The 19,566-nt window shown below is 42.6% G+C and overlaps 1 protein-coding gene and 1 long non-coding RNA gene across 2 annotated transcripts in view; one reads left to right on the forward strand and one right to left on the reverse strand.

Annotated features, from left to right (window-relative positions):
* LOC124795948 (multiple PDZ domain protein) overlaps positions 1-19,566 on the forward strand; it is a 1,551,599-nt gene that overhangs the window by 18,576 nt on the left and 1,513,457 nt on the right. The window lies entirely within an intron of this gene.
* The window catches only part of LOC124795503, a 122,592-nt gene continuing 104,627 nt past the window's right edge, over positions 1,602-19,566 (reverse strand). The window contains exons 3-4 of the long non-coding RNA XR_007016707.1: positions 11,944-12,308; positions 1,602-2,096 (exon numbers count right to left, since the gene is read on the reverse strand). This is a non-coding gene — a long non-coding RNA (uncharacterized LOC124795503). The remainder of the gene's footprint in view (positions 2,097-11,943; positions 12,309-19,566) is intronic.

The following is a 19,566-nucleotide window of genomic DNA, read 5'->3' on the forward strand; positions in this document are numbered from 1 at the left end:
GCTGACAGAGAGACAATAAACAAATTGTGAACACCCAACTCCAACCCAGAACCGAGCCCTGCATAGGCGCCTGGCTGTGGAAGTCGTACTCGGTACTCGTATCACTTAAATGGCATGGAGAAGGGTAATTCGTTCCAAAATAACGTACATCGCAAAGCAAAGAGGAGAACATATTCATTCAGTAATGGCTGCCCCAATTTCTTATTGAGGTTAACAGCACAGTAAACGAGGTAGCATAGGCCAGGTCACTACCGATACCCTACGCAATCATAGTTAAAAACGACGAACCCCCCTCCCTACTTTAAACGGCCGTATCAAAGTGTCCACACAATGCTAAAGTATCTGTAGCAACAGGCGAATTCTGCCGGAGCTGCCCGAACGCAGCTGGAGTTACTCGAACACTGGTCGCAGCTCTGCGGGGAAAAAATTTTGATCCGTCAGTATTGTACCGCTCTGCTTCCAGTGCCGCTATTATCATACCCATGCAGTACTACGGTTCGGTTTCGCAAGCTCTGCCCTGCTCTGATCCGACTGCCATGCTGCTTTGCCCGCTCCACTGAAACTGCATGCTAAAGCCGTCATCGCACGCGACGTGTTTCTCATCTTGAAGCTGCCGAACATGGTTTCCATCGCGGTTGTTGCACGCATAAAAACGAGTTCGTTACTATACGGAACGTGGGCCTCATCGTGATTTGCGGCCGCAGAGCTCGCTGGGGATGGTTCTCGGTCGTATCTGGCGCGCAAATCATACAGTTTGTTTACGAAAATGGACGCGTAATACTACTACGTTAGATCTATTAAAACGCACACTTTTTTCCCTTGTCCAATGCTAGCCACGTTGTTCTGTCTGCAGTACACATAAATAAAAACTAAAGTACCCATGAGCATGATGATTCAAGGCAAACTGAAAAGTTTCATTCCAGTCAGTAAGTACTTTTTTTTAAATATTACAAATAGTGCGATACAAATTTAGAATAATCTTCCACATAAATAAAAATTATTTAATCATTCTCAGTTTTTGGCAAAACTGCAACACCACTCTTATTAGACTACCGTTTCTGTTCAGTAGCAGGACTTTTTAGAATGTGTGGAATACAAGACTTGAAACAAGAAAGTACAGGACTGTAATGCACTTCCTCTATAGATAAAGCAAAAAAATCTTTTATTTCATTTGTTTACTGCAGTGTTTTTTTTAATTTTCTAGACTTCCTGTAAGAGTGTGTGTGTGTGTGTGTGTGTGTGTGTGTGTGTGTTTGGATGTCCACCGACAATTACACACAATATTAATCAAGAATTTATGTCTCCCAAAAATTTGAAATTTTTACGGATGAATGTATAAAAAATGCTCAGTTGAAATCCAATTGGGCTGTGACATAGAATGCAATCTAGTAGTTCATTGGCCCATGTTCCCTGGCAAGTTTACAAAATCGAACACACTCACTCGCTCGTGTGTGTGTGTGTGTGTGTGTGTGTGTGTGTGTGTGTGTGAGAGAGAGAGAGAGAGAGAGAGAGAGAGAGAGAGAGAGAGAACTCTTACATACACAGATAACATTGGGTATTGCGGCACATACTGCTATTAAATTAATAAAAACGTTCGGGAATATTTTAGGAGATGTTACGATGTCCTTGAGACTTTAACCACCTATATGTCATTAACTAACATTTAATTATAACAAATCGTACCAATAACAACGCGTTTTTGATCACTTTTCAATGCAGCAAATGGAATACTTTCATAACGTGCAAGTTATAACACCAAAACAACTTATTAAACAGCTCGAATTATGTACGGACGCATTCAACATTTCTGCCAACGTCGTTTGTAGATTAACACCATAAAGACCAGACTGATTTGAAAGATGTCACACATCATCATAGGACTCAGAGAACGTGCAGCATGCGTGAGATCAATTTTTCTGGTGTTTAGCACATTTGACTGAGCACTTTTCCTACATCTTCCATATTTCCTGTGTTCTAGAACTTTTCCTACAGCCGCTTGATGGTGAACTTGATTGGTGAATGCTTACCATCCTTTTTTTTATGAAGGTGTACCCTCTTCTGTGATGTGTAACCTCTTTCTCCTTCAAGGATCACACCTGCAACAAAAATGAAACATTCTTACATAAGGCTGCATCACTTTATCATCAGAATGGAATACACAATGTCATTCTCTCATAATACACTTCGTGCTTTTCCATGAAGTACACTGATGTTGGAGCGATAGCAGTAAAACGCAGGTGCGTTGGTGCGGTACTCATACCAAGAACTACATGTAGCCGAGTTGATATTTTTCTCGACTGACACAGTAGGAACAGTTGAGAGGCTGCATGCCTGCACTACGGAAGGTATCCCAGATAACACCAACCGAATCACCAAATGTATGCAGCTCAGTTTCAGAGTTTGTGTAGAACCAATCTCTCCGGGTCTAGCGTATGTCCAAACAGCTGTTATTCCTTGTGCTGCAACCGCCATAGCTTCTCGTGTAAGAGTGAGAATTCAACGAAAGCCAGTAGTCTGCGTGCTGATTCCCTTCCCCTCGCGACCAAACTCTGTTATATGCGCCTGGAGGTGCACAGAGAGAACGATGATGAGCTCGCTAGTGAAAGTCCAGCAGTGACTGTATGACTAATATCTCACCCGCCTCCAGCTGCTCTGCAAGCTTTTTCACATGATTTTATATTTGGTAATTAAGCGGCCCATCACACGAAATTTGAATAATTTGCAATGAAAAATTGGGATCGGTATGAGTTTACGTTCCGTCATATTAGGTTCATACATTTCTGTCTGTGAAATATAGGCAGCCTATTGAATTTTTATTTGAACTGCGAAGAGATTTATTTTTTAAATTTTTGTAAAACTTGGGAAGAGATGTATATTTTTTCCAGAGTCAAGAAAACTTCTCCTGTGCCACAAACAATACAGCGATAGTGACCTATTAATCAGATTCATTGAATCACATAAACGGTTCGAAATATCGAAATAATTTCTGTCAAATGATAGTACACAAAGAGGACAGTATTTTACAATATGGTTTACACGTGGAACTTAGTCTACCACGATATGCAGATAACCACACATTTTATCAATGGAATAATGTACTTTTTTAAGGGCCATTGATAGTTGGTGAAATGTAAATAGCATAACTGACGAAATTACAGTTTTATTTTTATACCAATAATGAGCTTTCTAGTAAATTATTGGCCTGTCTCATAAACATTTGTTTAACAATACACTGTTATGAATTCTGTCACAACTGCAGCTGCATTAACGAGGTGAAGCTGTGTAAACCCCAGTTTGCCAAAAGAAGCAAAATTGAAATTGGCGCCGAGATAAATGTAGGTGTTACACAATATGTGTCACTGATAACCCTTCCCTGAAAGAAAAAAAGGTTAACAAATGAGGCAACAATAAATTTCTCCTTCTATTACAATAGCAGCGGAATTCTGTAACCCATTGTATCTTTCATAATGAATAGCTGGGATTAAAACTTGACAAATGTACTTTTTTTCAACACCTCAATGGTCTGAGAAATAAGAAAGAAAAATTCATACCAAATAGCATATTGTCTTTTCGTTCCTATTCATGTAAAGAATAACTGACTAAACTTATTCAGCACAAACATCTTTTTGTGTTTTCTGAAAGTAGTGATAATCTGTTTTGAACTTGATGAATAGTTGACAAGATTCTGCAAGTCGTCAGTGATCGCAGCTTCAAAGCTACGAAACAGTAATTTCGTCTCCACAAGAATTATTATCTTGAAGCCAGTAGTTCTTTTCCTTAAAACGCGGTTGATTCAGTCTGTGAGCTGCTTGCCATTACTCATCAGTATGTATATAGATTTCTCCATTAATATATCAGAAGATATTTCAGGTGAAAAAGGTCGGGGATTCACTATGGATGGGGATAGGAACGAAAAGATGCTCCTTGTGACGGGAACTGTTTTCATATTTCTCAGATCACTGTCGTATAGAAATAAAATCATTTGACACTTTTCAACCCCAGCTGCTCATTATTAAAAATACACAGGGCTACAGTGTTACAACTCATGGAACGATTTATTTTCCTCAGAATTCTTATCCATTCTTTCTATAGAGGAGCATCATGAAAGTCAATTTTTAAATAATACATGTTTTTTGTTGCCATATTAAAATTTGCTTCTTTTTACAAAACACAACAGAGGTTACACAATTTCTCCTCACTAAGGAGCTAATGCAGTTGCAATCGCGACAGAATGCTGAAACAGTGTATTATTAAACGAGAAACTCAGGACGAGTCAGGTCAGTAGGTTGTTACACAGCTAATTCTCTTTGTAAAACTGATTTCTTCACTTACATGTTGCAACCCAAGACTAATTCCAGTTTCATCAACTGTCTTAAAAAAATACATTATTGCATTGATGAAGTCTGTGGTTACTCACATATTTCTGTAGATAAGGATGTACCACATGTTAACCATATGGTAAAATATTCTCCTCTAGTGCGCACTCATATATTAATAACTCATTTCGACATCACGAACCATTTATGAGACACCGGGGGTTTTATGAGCATTTCATTTTTGATATATTGTTGGGCATGTACGAGTGGAAGTGAGCACCCTACATACAATAAATTCCCACGAGATTAGAGAGAATGCTAGTTACAGATATCTTCCGAAGTTTAAAAAAAATTTCAATATGTTAGCCACTTTTCATATGCAGTAATTTATAGGTTAAAATACACCAAATCCAAACTCATAGCAATACCTATTTTTCAGTGCAGTCTATTCGATTTTCGTGTAGCTGGTTATTTAACCCCGAAATGTTACGATAACTAGGCCTGTTAACGAAATAATGGACAGTTCACCAAGAAGCTGACGAATGAAAGCTACTAGATGCGAAAGAATCATTTTTAGTAACTGAATAGTTTCTTTAAAATCGTTTAAGAAATCATGGAGAGCATCCAGCGTGCACGCCCTGCACTTCCGTCTAGTCCTAGTGCGTCGGCCACCTGCTGCGCCCAGCACACGTTTGCTAGGCTGGCGGCGCCTGTCCGGTGTACTCGGACTGCCACTGTGTGCTGCTCCGTTATGTAATACGGGCAGACTCTTGGCGCTGCTTCATAACCGGCATTTCTGCGCACCCCCTTTCACTAAACCTGACAAGCACTTACAAATGTTTGGTAATTCAGCTGTTATTCTTTCTCTAGGGTACTTACCTCAATGCATCTGGACAGTCTTTCGACCATTCTATTTGTTCGACTGCAGTCGAATACCATTTAGTATTTCTTTTTAAAAATTAATAGCTCTAAACATCAAACATTCCAGTTATAAAGTAAAGCTATCCATAATCCGAAGACTGATTTCAAAGCTGCAGTGCTTTATTAGTGCCGTTGCTAGCAGGTAGCATATCAAAAGCCGTAGCTTTCCTCCGATCTTAAAATTGGTTTACTTATTCTGTTACACCATTCTTAACAATTTAACATGGACTCCAAACTTTTCATTTTTCGTATTAAGAAATCAATCATTAGAGGTGAAGGAAGCATCAGTAGAAATATAAGGACCAACTGGGGGCGGGCCCCATACTTTGAGTTGTAGTACCCATAGAGCCACACACAGCATATCAGTCTACAACAAGACAGAATACAGTACGTATTCCGGGGGAATGTTAATGGCACAGTGCCAGCTGTGGAGGAAAATATGGATTTCTGGACACACACTCATACGAACTACTTTGTTCCAATTTCTGGAAGTAATCACCTCCTGAAGTTTGTACAAGTCGTTCAAGTTCAAAAAACGAAAGAACTCAGTGACTTCAAACGTGGACTAGTCGTTCGATCTCACCTGAGTAAAAAATTCATTAGGGACATTTCAACCCTTTTAAAGCTGTACAAATGAATGTAAAGTGGAAATGCGAAGGACCAACCACAGTTAAACTGTGACGGACAGGGAGCGTCGAACGTTGTGGAGGGTGTTGCAAAAAATCGCGTGCAATTAGTGAATTAGTGATGGGAATCACTTGCGAGCATCAAAGTGCTGCTAGTCCAGTGAGCACGACGACTGTGCGGAGGGAGTTAAAAACAGTGGGATACAGTGGTTGAGCAGCTCCTCATAAGCCATACATTTCTGTAGTGAATGCTTTTTATGTAACGCATGAGGTGGTGTAAAGAGCGAATCAATTGGATTGTGGATAACTGGAAACAAGTGATTTGAAATCATCAATCTTGCTAGACTCTGTGGTAATCCGATAGAGAGGGAGGGAAAAAGAGAGAGAGAGAGAGAGAGAGAGACTGGTTGGGTTAGTTTGTTTTGGGGAAAGAGACCAAACGGCGAGTCATAGGTCTCATCGGAATAGGGAAGGACGGGGAAGGAAGTCGGCCGTGCCCTTTCAAAGGAACCATCCCAGAATTTGCCTGGAGCGATTTAGAGAAATCAAGGAAAACCGAAATCAGGATGGCCGGACGCGGGATTGAACCGTCGTCCTCCCGAATGCGAGTCCAGTGTGCCAACCACTGCGCCACCTCACTCGGTCAAGTACAGAAGAGGTAATGTTATGGCAGAGGGGTGTTTTTCATTATTGGATTGTGAACCCCTCAATGCGCTCAAGAAAACACTAAGTGCGGAAACATTTGAACACATTTTGCAGCATTGAGTAGTGCATACAGCAGAGGAACAGTTCGGAGGTGATGGTTGTATCAGCACGACAGTTCACCCGTCATAAAGAAGCATCTGCGAGGCAATGGTTTGTGGACAATAACATTCCTGAAATGGAATGGCCCACCTAGAGTCCCCAGCTGACTCCAACAGGACATCTTCGGGATGAGTTGGAATGTCAACTACCCTCCAGATCCCAGCGTCCAGGATCTTCTTTTGGCTCTTGAGGAAGACTGGGCTGCTATTCCTCTACAGACATTCATACAACTCACTGAAAGTATCCCCAGCAGAGTTAAAGTTGTCACAACGGTGAAGGGTGGACACACCCCATTTTCATGTCTATTAGTAGGTTTTCGGATGTTTTGATCATATAGTGTGTGTGTGCGCTATGTAAGGTTACACCGGTGCCTGCAAAACATTTCATTCCTAAAAAGGAGGAACACACTATGAGAGCACGATGACTGCCCAGCTCATTGGACAGAGCGTTCTTTGCCTGCGTGAACAAATGTTCCTCCGTGCCACTGGATTTGTCAAATATGATAGGGTGTTTCAATGTCTTTGCTACAAACGTGTAGGGGGAGAGATCCCATCAGGGGAAAGATCTTTAGTTAGAGACAAAACGTTCTCAGACACTTCAACTGTTTATGCCGTCGGGAGGCGGCAGGGCGTAGGAACTTTGCAGTATGTGTTGCCTATCATCTGTTCATCTGCACTTCGCGAAAGGTGGTAGGCCGCGTAATATTGAAGTTCCTGATTGTCTTCCAAATATCTTTCTCCGCTTGGTGACACACACTTCTGTGGTTTTCTTCTTGAAACTCAATTTATCAATTTCCTGGGTTAGGTAGTATGTAGCACACCTGGTTGATAGACCTTGTCATTTCGGTGAAATCTCGTCGTCCCAGGCCAGGCGAATACTGAGGACGCTGGGAAGCGACGGCGAATATTTTGTCTCTCATAAAAGGTGTTCTCTATGGCGCCATCTATCACCCCCTAAGGACTCTGAAACACCGTATGTAGATGGCGGGCGCCCCTGTCTCCGCTGTGTTAAGATTTCAAACCTACAATTAAGTCCGTGACGGAAGACATAAAGGCGAGCTTCAGTCATTACGGTTATGCGAAGTGAAGCCAGAAGTTACGTCTTTCTCATTTGTAGGTGAAGTCAAGCACTTATTTAACAGTTTATGGTTATAGTTTACAAAAACACATGGTTATGAATGGGCATAAAACGACAATTAGAGCAGCCTATGTGCACTTTTCGTCTCAAAAGCTACTCAACGTCCAATGGTCATCGCATGGAAGACTCCCAGCTCGCATACCGCTTCTAATAGTAATCACTCTGAACGACATATTCTGTTACAAAAGCCACAGGTTTTGCGATCGTGGTTGTCCTTACAGGGCACACAAAACGCTCAGAGTGTAATTGTAGTAGCTCGTGAAATTTCTGCACTAGAGCCCTGTTAAAAGCCCCACAGTGATCAAAATCATACGTCGCCACCGGTTTTGTAGTAAAAATAGAAATCGATCTGTTTAAGAAATGAACACGAAGAACTATATCTGGATGTATAGATTTGGGTCGTAGCACACTGCATATGGTGTTTTCATTTCCTAGAAACAGCGTAGCGATTGCACATCTCGTTTTGAGGCTATTCACTTCAGTTTAGAAGTGCAAAGACCTTTAATCGTATGTTATCATATGGCATTCATTATTTGAAAATCATGCAGTTTTCCCTCGTGTACGGTTTTCGAATAATGAATTAGACATTTAACTGCAAGTACAGTTTTAGTTTATTATAAAATATTTCCATGGACTACTTAAAAAAACAGTATGTTAAAACGAAAAATCTTGTAATATTCCAGGCCACCCACTGAAGAAACCTTGTTAAAAAGGTGAAACGTGTCTGGGTGTACAGACAAAATAAAACATACATGTGCATCTCGCAAAAAGGCGCGCCCTTGTAAACTACTACCATTTAAAGTAAGGTCTACGTGGATAAGTACAGTATCCTCGCCAATCACTAGAAGCCTACATTTCGCGTTTCGAAATACAGAGTAAAGCGTAAGGGGGAACAATACCTTTCGAGACAGTTCGCCACGCAGCTGCGTTTTATTTGCTCTGCTGGGATATGCTGCTGCACGGTCGGTTCGCTTCTTAAATTCGTGCTAACGGACACGTGCCAGTCACGCGAATTTCAATTACGGAGGAATCGCGTCGAGGAACCTGTTTTACTTAGGAATCCCAAGAATCAGCGCTCGCCCAGTCCAACGTCGTTCTTAGCGTTTCTCTCCTCTCAGAGCATCGAGCGCTAACGCTCTTCTTCTCAAGAGAGGGTGCGAGCCGTGTCTTCGGGCCGCTGGGTGTCACACTCACAAATAAATTCAGGAATGCATTCAAATTCGTCCTGAACGGCTAGCTGTGACGTCAAAACTCTGTTGATACATTTTTCCTAACACTTCTGTCAAATATCTCGCACTGAGAGTCCTGATCGGTTCATAAAACTATTGTCCTACGTTTCATCGCTATTTGGGAGGGGGGGGGGGGGGGGGAGGAATACTCAGAGATGAAAAACTGGCAACTATCTAGAAAGATGAAGATGACTCCAATTTAGAGAGACCTTACCAGGTGCGTAGAGGTTACCAGAACTAGTCATATGATGTCGAATACTTCCATCGGTCGTTAGAATAATACTTTATGAGCGAAGTCATCATGCGTATTATATTTGATGTAAATCTATTTTCTTTTCATTTAAAATTATTATGGTGTTTTTGTTTCCTGTCTTTCCTAATGCTTTTCTATCTTCTCCCCATGTTGTCTTTTCCTTTCTTCTGGCCATGTTGGTTCTAATGTCTAATTTATTGTGCCTTGGAAACCTTCTAAATTTAGCATTTTATTAATAAAAAGTTTCTTTGTGTTATTACCGTTTCTTTCATGTTGTTTCTTTGTAATTATTATCTTATTTCTGTAATCCATGTCGTTGTTGATATCCTTTTCAGCAAGCACGGGAATATTTGTTAAGTTAGTCTGCATTCATTCATTTGGTAGAGCTGTCCAAAGATTTTTCTGCATGTTTTGGTAAATTTCATTTTTAAACCGTCTTTGGTTTGTACTGCACTCACTGTTTTTCTGACAATCCGTCTTTCAAGTATCATTCAGCATTCGGAAGTATGTAAACATTCTGATGCTCTCTCTCTGTGGCATATTGCTTTAGTTTTACTTTCCTGTGTAAGAGTTTGTTACGATTGATATTTCTAGTTAAATCTTACATGCATTGCCAATTTTTCTGCTGTATGATTTTTCAGAGATATTTTAATTAACTAACTCGTTCTATTATGGGGCTTATTAATTTCTTTTGTCTCCCTATACAAGCGCGCATGATAATGAATTTTCTTGACTAAAACTCCAGTCTCGAGACACGTTACTTTATTATCTCTACGCTGTGAAGCAAGTTCCTTTACGACCGTCTTACTGATTTGTTGAAAGCGACAGTACTTCTTTTGCGTGACTGAATGGGTGTTACGACTTCCAGTATATTCTTGGCCAAAGTTGACCGGATTTTTATAAGCACCAGCTATCGCCACTGAGTGAGGTACATATTTTACATATTTAAGGAATTCATCTATTTCCCTGATGGGTTTGAAAAGTTTAACTCCCACACATTGCCGAAACATTTGTGTGTTAATGGAAATATAGAGCGACTGATTTAATAAAATAATTCAGCCGTATGCAGTCGCCGTGGTTCTGCCATTATGGTTATTCTAAATAAGACGAGATGCGTGACAGTGTACTTTTGTATATGCTTGAGTGGGTATGGACTTACTTGATGAAGGGGCTTGTCCTCAACTAAAATTATTTCATAATAGTTACACAAATTGTGTTTGAAATACTAAGTATTTAATGACACTGTTTGACCACCGAACCGTTTTGATTCTTATCACCTGTTACTAGAGTAGGCTACCGCAGACTATAGTATGTAAGCATACTGTGCTATTCCTAGTAGCTTTGGTCGCTTAAGATAGTAACTGCGTTACCTGTACGTTGTTGGCCGGCCGGAGTGGACGAGCGGTTCTAGGCGCTTCAGTCTGGAACCGCGCGACCGCTACGGTCGCAGGTTCGAATCCTGCCTCGGGCATGGATGTGTGTGATGTCCTAAGGTTAGTTAGGTTTAAGTAGTTCTAAGTTCTAGGGGACTGATGACCTCAGCTGTTAAGTCCCATGGTGCTCAGAACCATTCGAACCATTTGTACGTTGTTAGGTGTGCTGCATACCTATCAGGATTACCTCATTTCGATCGCTTTGTTTGCGTATGCGATCAGTGTCTTACTGTATTCCCCCAGAAACCGGAAGCGATGAACAATCTAGAACTGGAGTGTGGCTGTATAAAGGGCCCCATAACCTACGGAAAATTTTTATTCTACGTAGTTATCCTCCTGCCTGTTAATTAAAAATAAACTATTTATAGCAAAATTGAAACTTACAGTATTTAATTCGGGTTTTATTCGAAAATGGTTGATAAGAGACGTGAAGCAGGGGAATATTATAGTAAAAATATAAAAAACAAGAAACAATACAGATTTATCATACAGCGCTAGACAACGCAATTTACTCTAAAAAATGGTCATTTTTTTTAAAAAAAAGAGAAAAACAGAAACATATCAATCATCGCTTGAATACTTCGTGGAGCTTATATAAAACATGTTTCTGTTGTTTTTAAACAACTATCGCACTTATTAATTATAGCAGGAAATTCTAGTCTTTGATCGTGAGGACAACGTGCTATTGACTACAAGAAAGCAACAATAATTATATAGACGTTTTGTGTTTGTGCATGTAAGCTGTAATTGGATCAAGGGTAATTATTTTCGTTACGTAAAAGCACAGAAGTTACGCGAGCAGCAATTTTTTTTACTTACACAGTGCAATTTAAAATTATAAAACACACAGTGGACTAACTTTGAACGGTGCGCGGTTCTAATTATGTGGAAAACAAACAAACAAACTAAAAACACAGAGAAGTCATCGGCTCCCAAACCGTAGTTTTGGTAGAGCGCAACTGCACCTGTTACTGATTAATCAGTGTTTTATCCGAATACTCTTGCCAGAATTCTACTATTTCAAAACAAAAAAACAATTATTTTTACGAAAATAAAAATAAGCAGAAATTTCAGACACGTATCTGAACCGAGATCCACTTCTGTCGACATTTCTCTACCACCTACTTCTAAGAACTTGCGTAATGTTCTGGAAGGAAAATTAAAAAAAAATCATTTAAAAACTGTAGGTTGAGTAAAGAATATCGTGGGCTGACACAGCAGTACCTGAAGCAATTACATTCTGGCACAGGCGGAGACGAAGAATAGTGGCGAGAGCCAGCCAGCATCTCGTATGTCAGAGAAGTCCAGCTCCGCTCGATAACTTTACCTGCGACAGAGAACATTTGGGTGAGCTGTGACTTGTAAACAGTCGTCGTAGTTTTAATACTATAAACTGCTAGTTGGTATTCTTAACTTCATTTCTAGAAAGAGAAACGAAGTCGTAAGTGAAGAGGGAGTTTTGGCAGCTTCTTGTTGGTCAGTCCCTTCCGTACAAGTTGGATAACGACCGCTTCGCTTTCCTTAACGGTAGCCCCACTTCCAGGCTTGTACTTCCTTTACAGGGACGAGGCGAATAGAAGTCGAGTGATCTGAAACAAACACAGTCAAAATCAGCAAAGTCTGATAGAAAAGAATGATTTGCTTCAAAGCCAATATGAAACAAAAATAAATTCCTTTCTCAATGAAATCAGTGTCTAAAGACACCTCCTTGAATTACACATTCACCAAAAAAGTTTTAGCTATGAAAATTAGCTCGAAGTTACTTCACCATCCACAAAGAAAATGGGCAGTACGTTGATTTTAGATTTTGTGAACTTTGCATAACGTCTGTGTAGTATGAGGGTGCTTTGAAAAGTTCTCGGAACGGAATAAAAACAAAGTACTTACATCACTGAAACTTATTTTGTTTTTCAATGTAGTCTCCTTGTAGATTAAATGCACTTGGTCTAACGATGTTCCAGTGCCTTGATCCCGTCTCGAAAATGGGTTTCCTCGGGGCCTGCAAAATAGCTGTCAACTCCGGCTATCAGCTCTTCGTTTGAAGTGAATATTCGTCCACGAAGAAAATTTTTTAGTTTTGGGATGAGTTGGATGTCTGACGGAGCCCTGTCAGGTGAATAAAGCGGGTGTGGCAATAGATCATACCTTAGTTCGTGTAATTTTGCCATGTCCATTCTCATGCGGTTTTGATCCAACGTCAAGAGTCGCGGCACCCATCTTGTAGATAATTTTTTCATTTCTAATTCTTCAGTTAAAATGTGATATACCCTTTCAGATGACATCTGGCAAGCGTGAGCAGTTCACGCACTTTCAATCGGCGATCCTTCATGACCATTTTGTGCCCTTTTGCAATGATTTCTGGAGTAGTGACACATCTTGGCCTATCACTGCGTGGATCTTCATCAAAGCACTCCCGACCAAATTTAAATTCGAAACTTCCTGGCAGATTAAAACTGTGTGCCGGACCGAGACTCGAACTCGGGACCTTTGCCTTTCGCGGGCAAGTGCTGGCAGAAGTAAAGCTGTGAGGACGGGGCGTGAGTCGTGCTTGGGTAGCTCAGTTGGTAGAGCACTTGCCCGCGAAAGGCAAAGGTCCCGAGTTCGAGTCTCGGTCCGGCACACAGTTTTAATCTGCCAGGAAGTTTCGTATCAGCGCACACTCCGCTGTAGAGTGAAAATTTCATTCTGTAAATTTAAATTCATTTGTCCACTAGGCAACAGTTGAATATGAAGGAGCCGAGTCCCCAGTGTATTCTGTAAATCGTCAAGAATGTCCTTTGCTTTGATACCTTTCTTTACGAAGTACTAAATCACTGCTCGAATCTCGATTTTTCCATCTTCACAAATCACTACGCGGGAACAACAACAGAGTCACGTCACAGCCACAGCTCTCTTCCAAGAGCACTGGCGTGGCACGTGTTAACAGGCAACAGTCCAATGAATATCACGTGAACAACTCGATGCGCTAGCGATTACCTCTCGTGGTGATCCCGAGAACTTTTCAAACCAAGTTATATGCTCAATATAAAGTTGAAGCAATTGTGAACAACATTTTTATTTGACTTGCTGTCGCTAATCTCCCGCAACAAGTTAAGCCGGTGCCGCATTGGAGCACGGGTAGTAGATAAACCTGCCGGACAGGACATGCACACGCAGCAGTTGCGAAAATACGCGAAACTCCTCAAAGAATCACTGTCGAGTTTGGATTCGTCGCAGGTTCAGAGTAGTCTGCGTGAAATGAACTTTATCTTCGTAGCTCGTTACTGTCGCTCTGTTGTAACAGCTATTTTCACACAAGACTACAGACGTCTGGGTAATTTCTTTGTAGATCTGCAACATGGTTTCTTATTTACGAGCTATAACAACTAGCAGTAGTACTTGCACAGTGATATACGCCGCGCGTGATTAACCGAACGGTCTAAGCCGCTGCAGTCAAGGACTGTGCGGCTGGTCCCGGCGGAGGTTCGAGTCCTCCCTCGGGCATGTGTGTGTGTGTGTGTGTTTGTCCTTAGGTTAATTTAGGTTAAGTAGTGTGTAAGCTTAGGGACTGATGACCGTAGCAGTTCAGTCCCATAAGATTTCACACACATTTGAACAGTGATGTACATTTACCGTTAATGTGCGATGTATTGCATTGTAAAATGAGTACTTGAATAAATTGAACACTTTTCTACCGCTTTGTGTTGCATTTTGTTGTGTGTAGATATGAATGGCAACAACTTTATTTTCATATATCCTGCACTGTATTATTGAAAACTTACATTTATCTCTCTCTCTCTCTCTCTCTCTCTCTCTCTCTCCCTCTCTCTCTCTCTCTCTCTCTCTCTCTCTCTCTCTCTCTCTCTCTCTCTCTCATACACTTTGTGGGCTTGTATAGAAGAGAGAGTAGGTATAATTTTGAATAGGTGCTCTGGTGAAGATTAGATGGGTAGATCGAATAACTAAAGAAAAGATACTGAATAAAATTGAGGAAAAAAGAAATTTATGACACAACTTGATTAAAAGAAGGGATGATTGATAGGACTTGTCCACAGGAATAAAGACGTCGTCAACTTGGTAACGAATGGAACAGTATGGGCGAAAATTGTAGAGAGACCAAGGCTCGAAAACAGTAAAAAGGTTGAAGTCGACGTAGGCTGCAGTAGTTATGCAGGTATGTAGAGGCCTGTACAGGACAGAGCAGCATGGGAAACTGCATCAAACCAGTCTTCAATAGAAGATGACGACAACAACAACAATATCCCAGTTTTGTATTTCCTCTCCCCATTTTTCGTTGGTGCTGATAAAGGAATATTTTATCGAAGAAGAAATTTTATGTTTGCGTGTAGAATGATGTTAGGAGTGCACTCACGGCCATCACGAGGTTTTTCAATACAGATTTTCCCTTTCTGTATCCGTAACTTCATTATTTAGTCCTGCTCCAATGTGCCGCGGATTCTGTTATGTTAGTCGCGCGATGGGAAAAGGGAAATAAGAGAGAAGGGTCGTTCTGGCAGAGGAGTGGTATTCGCGGGTACGTGACGTATTCGCTGACGGCCGTAGCATCTAGCTGACTTTGAAGCGGACCGCCGCTGGCGCGTTGCAGATACGCGCGTGTACGGGCGAGCACGCGCCGTTCCATTTGCGGCCGCCCTCACACAATTAAGCACAGAGGCCTCTGATGGGCTGACCAGTCCCTGTGTATTTGTGTCGCGTTTCTGCCGCTCAGCTGCGCCCGTGCCGGGGAATTTCAGACACGGCGCTGCTATACGTAACCGAGTCAGTCAATTGGTGGGCAGTAACTAGTGCTGTAATGTCATCTGCCTTCAGTTCCGTTGATGTACGCGTGTGCTTAGAAGATGCTCAGCAAGGTCGTTTGTGGGAGTAGCTGAATGATAAATTCGAATAACATCTACATCCACACTCCGCAAGGTATCTTACAGCGTGTGTGGCCGGCCGCGATGGCCGAGTAGTCTAGGCGCTTCAGTCCGGAACCGCGCGACTGCTACGGTCGCAGGCTCGAATCCTGCCTCGGGCATGGATGCTTGTGATGTCCTTAGGTTAGTTAGGGTTAAGTATAGTATTGGTTAAAAACAGTCTTGGTTGCAATTTCAGTTTTTTTAGTTTTCAACGACGCTTTTTGCCTTATTTAGGCATCTTCAGGTTATCTTTTCTAGATGGACGCGAGAGGCACCAAGATCTGCATAACGCGTTCCCGTTCACGTTCGTTGAAAAATAAAAAATAAAATAAAATTGCAACCAAGACTGTTTTTAACCAATACTGTTAAGCACTGGTTTGCTGTTTTGCCACATATGGACTGGAAGAATTTCTAGGTTTAATTAGTTCTAAGTTCTAGGGGACTAACCGAGCGAGGTGGCGCAGTGGTTAGCACACTGGACTCGCATTCGGAAGGACGACGGTTCAATCCCGCGTCCGGCCATCCTGATTTAGGTTTTCCGTGATTTCCCTATATCACTTCAGGCAAATGCCGGGATGGTTCCTTTGAAAGGGCACGGCCGATTTCCTTCCCCATCCTTCCCTAACCCGAGCTTGTGCTCCGTCTCTATTGACCTCGTTGTCGGTGGGACGTTAAACACTAATCTCCTCCTCCTCCTCTAGGCGACTGATGACCTCCGATGTTAAGTCCCTTAGTGCTCAGAGCCATTTGAACCATTTTACAGCGTGTGGCTGAGGGTACTTCTGCTACTACTTCCATTTTGATTCTATCCTGTTACATTCACGGAAGGTGAACAACAGCACATTCTTTTATCCGTGCCAACGAAAATAAGGAAGAGAAATAAAACTGGGATAATATTTTTTTTGTCGTCGTCGTCGTCGTCGTAGTCGTCATCATCTTCTTCTATCGAAGACTGGTTTGAAGCAGCCTTCCACGTTGCTGTGTTCTGTGCAGGCCTCTGCGTAACTGCTGCAACCTACGTCGATTTCAACCTGTTTATTGTATTCGAGCGAAAGTCTCTCTACAATTTTCGCTCCTTACTCTTCCGTCCATTACCAAGTTGACGATGTATTCATGCCTGTGGGAGAACAATATCGACACATTGCGATATGAGCTCTAATTTCTCAGACTTTCTTGTCTTCGCCATTGGGCGAGACATGTGGTGACATTAAAATTAAACAAGTTCAGAATTACTCCTGCAGAGAGGAAAAGATGAAGTGTAATTTCCGTCTCACTCTCGTCTCGGGAAACGCAGAAAATCGAGAGACAAGGTTTTTGATTTTACTTTATAACTTAATTCCGTAACTAAATACCGGTTGTAAGCCGGCCGGTGTGGCCAAGCGGTTCTAGGCGCTTCAGTCTGGAGCCTCGCGACCGCTACGGTCGCAGGTTCGAATCCTGCCTCGGGCATGGATGTGTCTGATGTCCTTAGGTTAGTTAGGTTTAAGTAGTTCTAAGGGACTAATGACCTCAGAAGTTAAGTCCCATAGTGCTCAGAGCCATTTGAACCATTTTGAACCGGTAGTAACACACATTTTCCATAATACCTTCTGCTATTTCACCTCTCTTACTGTAGTAATCTTCGTCTCCTCCTCTCCCCTCTTTTCCAATCCCTAATCTCATTGTCAAAGAATGGCACGCTCTTCCTTTGATCGTACACTGTTGTTTGTAAACAGTGGTCTGCAACACACCACGATAAGAGGATGTGTAGAACAGTGGAACCATAATAAGTGATTTTGGTAGAACGGTGGGCTGCATGTAGGCCCAACAGCGCTCTCTTTTTGTGACCGGATAGGTCAGTGTTACGCAACGCTCAGTCGGTGCGGAGCCCTCATACGAAGTAGAAACGTGTAACCAAGTGCCACTGCGCTTCGTCGACATCACATGGTGGAACATCGGCCTGTGAGTGCATTCGAACGAGGCAGAATGATTAACCTCCGGGACGCGGGTCCTTCGTTCCGTGAAACTACGACTCGAACAGGGAACGTTGCTTCCACAGTGAGGCGTATGTGGAACCAGTGGAGGGAAGGTGGTCGCACGCAGCGCCGACAGGGTACTGAATGACCACACTGGGATTAACCGCCATCATGACCACTGGGCCCTGAGGGACAGAACATCTTCGTCTTGTCTACGGTGTAGGCGCGACCTTGGAGCACTGCAACAGGTGTGGACGTGTCTGCGTCGACGGTTGGACCTCTGCGGGAGCAAGTGAAGTAAACGTTTTTAAACCAGTCGGTTAAACTTCTAAGCGCTGCACTAGTGGCACGCATGCTATTGCGTCGGCTTCCATTAACCAGAAACCACCAACGCTGCAGAGTGCAGTGGGCAGGTGAACGCCGACACTGGCATGCTGAGCGGCAAACTACAGTGTTTTCGGACGAGTCCCGCTTCAACTTGTACTACGGTGATAACCGCTTACGCGTTCGATGCCGCCGTGCTGAACTAAGTTCAAATGGTTCAAATGGCTCTGTGCACTATGGGACTTAACAGCGGAGGTCATCAGTCCCCTAGAACATAGAACTACTTACACCTAACTAACGTAAGGATATCACACACATCCATGCCCGAGGAAGGATTCGAACCTGCTACCGTAGCGGTCTCGCGGTTCCAGACTGAAGCGCCTAGAATCGCTTTGCCACTCCGGCCGGCGTGAACGAAGTCGGGTAGACTGTATTGTGAGCGGCATGGCGGACGAACGCCAAATGTAATTGTTTGGGGCGCCATTGTCTATAACACGCGATCTCACTTCCTATGCCTTGACGGCAACCTGAAAAGCTACTGCTACATCGGAGAGGTTTGATACCGAGAGGTGTCGCCCCTTCTGCAGACCGTTCCACAAGCCATATTTCAGCAAGACAACGCCCGGTCGCACGTGGCGAGTGCCAGACTTCTTCGTAGAACGACGGGTACCACTGCTTTAGTGGCCTGCCCGTTCGCCTGAAATGTCACCCATCCAACGTGTCCGGGATATGGTCGGCAGGCAACTTGTTCGTTAAGGTCCTCCAGCAGTCACAGTTGATGCTTGGTGGGCCGCCAAAAAACCACGTGGCAGAGCAGTCAGGCACTCTTTGTTCCATGCCAAGACCTCTAGAGACTCTGATTACAGCACGTGGTGCCGCTACTCCTTTCTGAATTTCCAGTTACAGCACATGTACATGCCAGTAATGTTAAACATTTGTATAGTGTCAGGTCCCTATTCGGCACAATAAATTTCATTGTGATCACATTTCTCGGTCTTGATGTTTCACTTTTTTCCAATCAGTAGTGTATGTTCGAGGTTGCACCGCCTAAAACAAAATACAGCAATCAGTGTTCTGCTGTCTTCGGTTGTTGAGAGCATTATTTGCCACAACTATGTCTAATCTGTAGAGCTTACAAATCTGAAACATGAGCACTTTTCATGAAAGCGAAATTGTCTCGCTGCAGACGTATGACATCCGACGCCATTGTTGGCGACGCGGTATCTACAGAATACCCTGCTCTAAAAATCCTGCTATCCGTGCTGGCAAATCCTTTCTCAGTCGCCAGTGAGTCGAATATATTTTTACGATGGTGACTTTATATGGTTTCTACGGAGGGTGCGGTCTTCGTCAGCCAACTTTTACGGCTCCTCCTACGTTTTATTTCATTCGATCAGGCGCCCGCAGGCGTGTGCCTCATTCTGTCTACAACTACTGACAGGGTTTTTGGTTTTATCTCCGTTATCGCTCTGTAAAGGCTGTAATTCAAACGGTCCTCCTCTTTCCTGGTCAATCTCGGCGTTATTGCAGGCAACCGCCCTAGGAGATGAAGAAATGCCTTCGTCTCAGTTTACCAGGTCGTCGGCTGTCTATCGTTTCCGAGGAAGTAAAATGCCTGTCCTGTTCCATTTTGTCTGCTTGTTAAACTGCGAACGGTTCAAGAACTTTAT

This window comes from Schistocerca piceifrons, chromosome 4 (genome assembly GCF_021461385.2).
Source record: "Schistocerca piceifrons isolate TAMUIC-IGC-003096 chromosome 4, iqSchPice1.1, whole genome shotgun sequence".
Lineage (NCBI taxonomy): Eukaryota > Metazoa > Arthropoda > Insecta > Orthoptera > Acrididae > Schistocerca > Schistocerca piceifrons.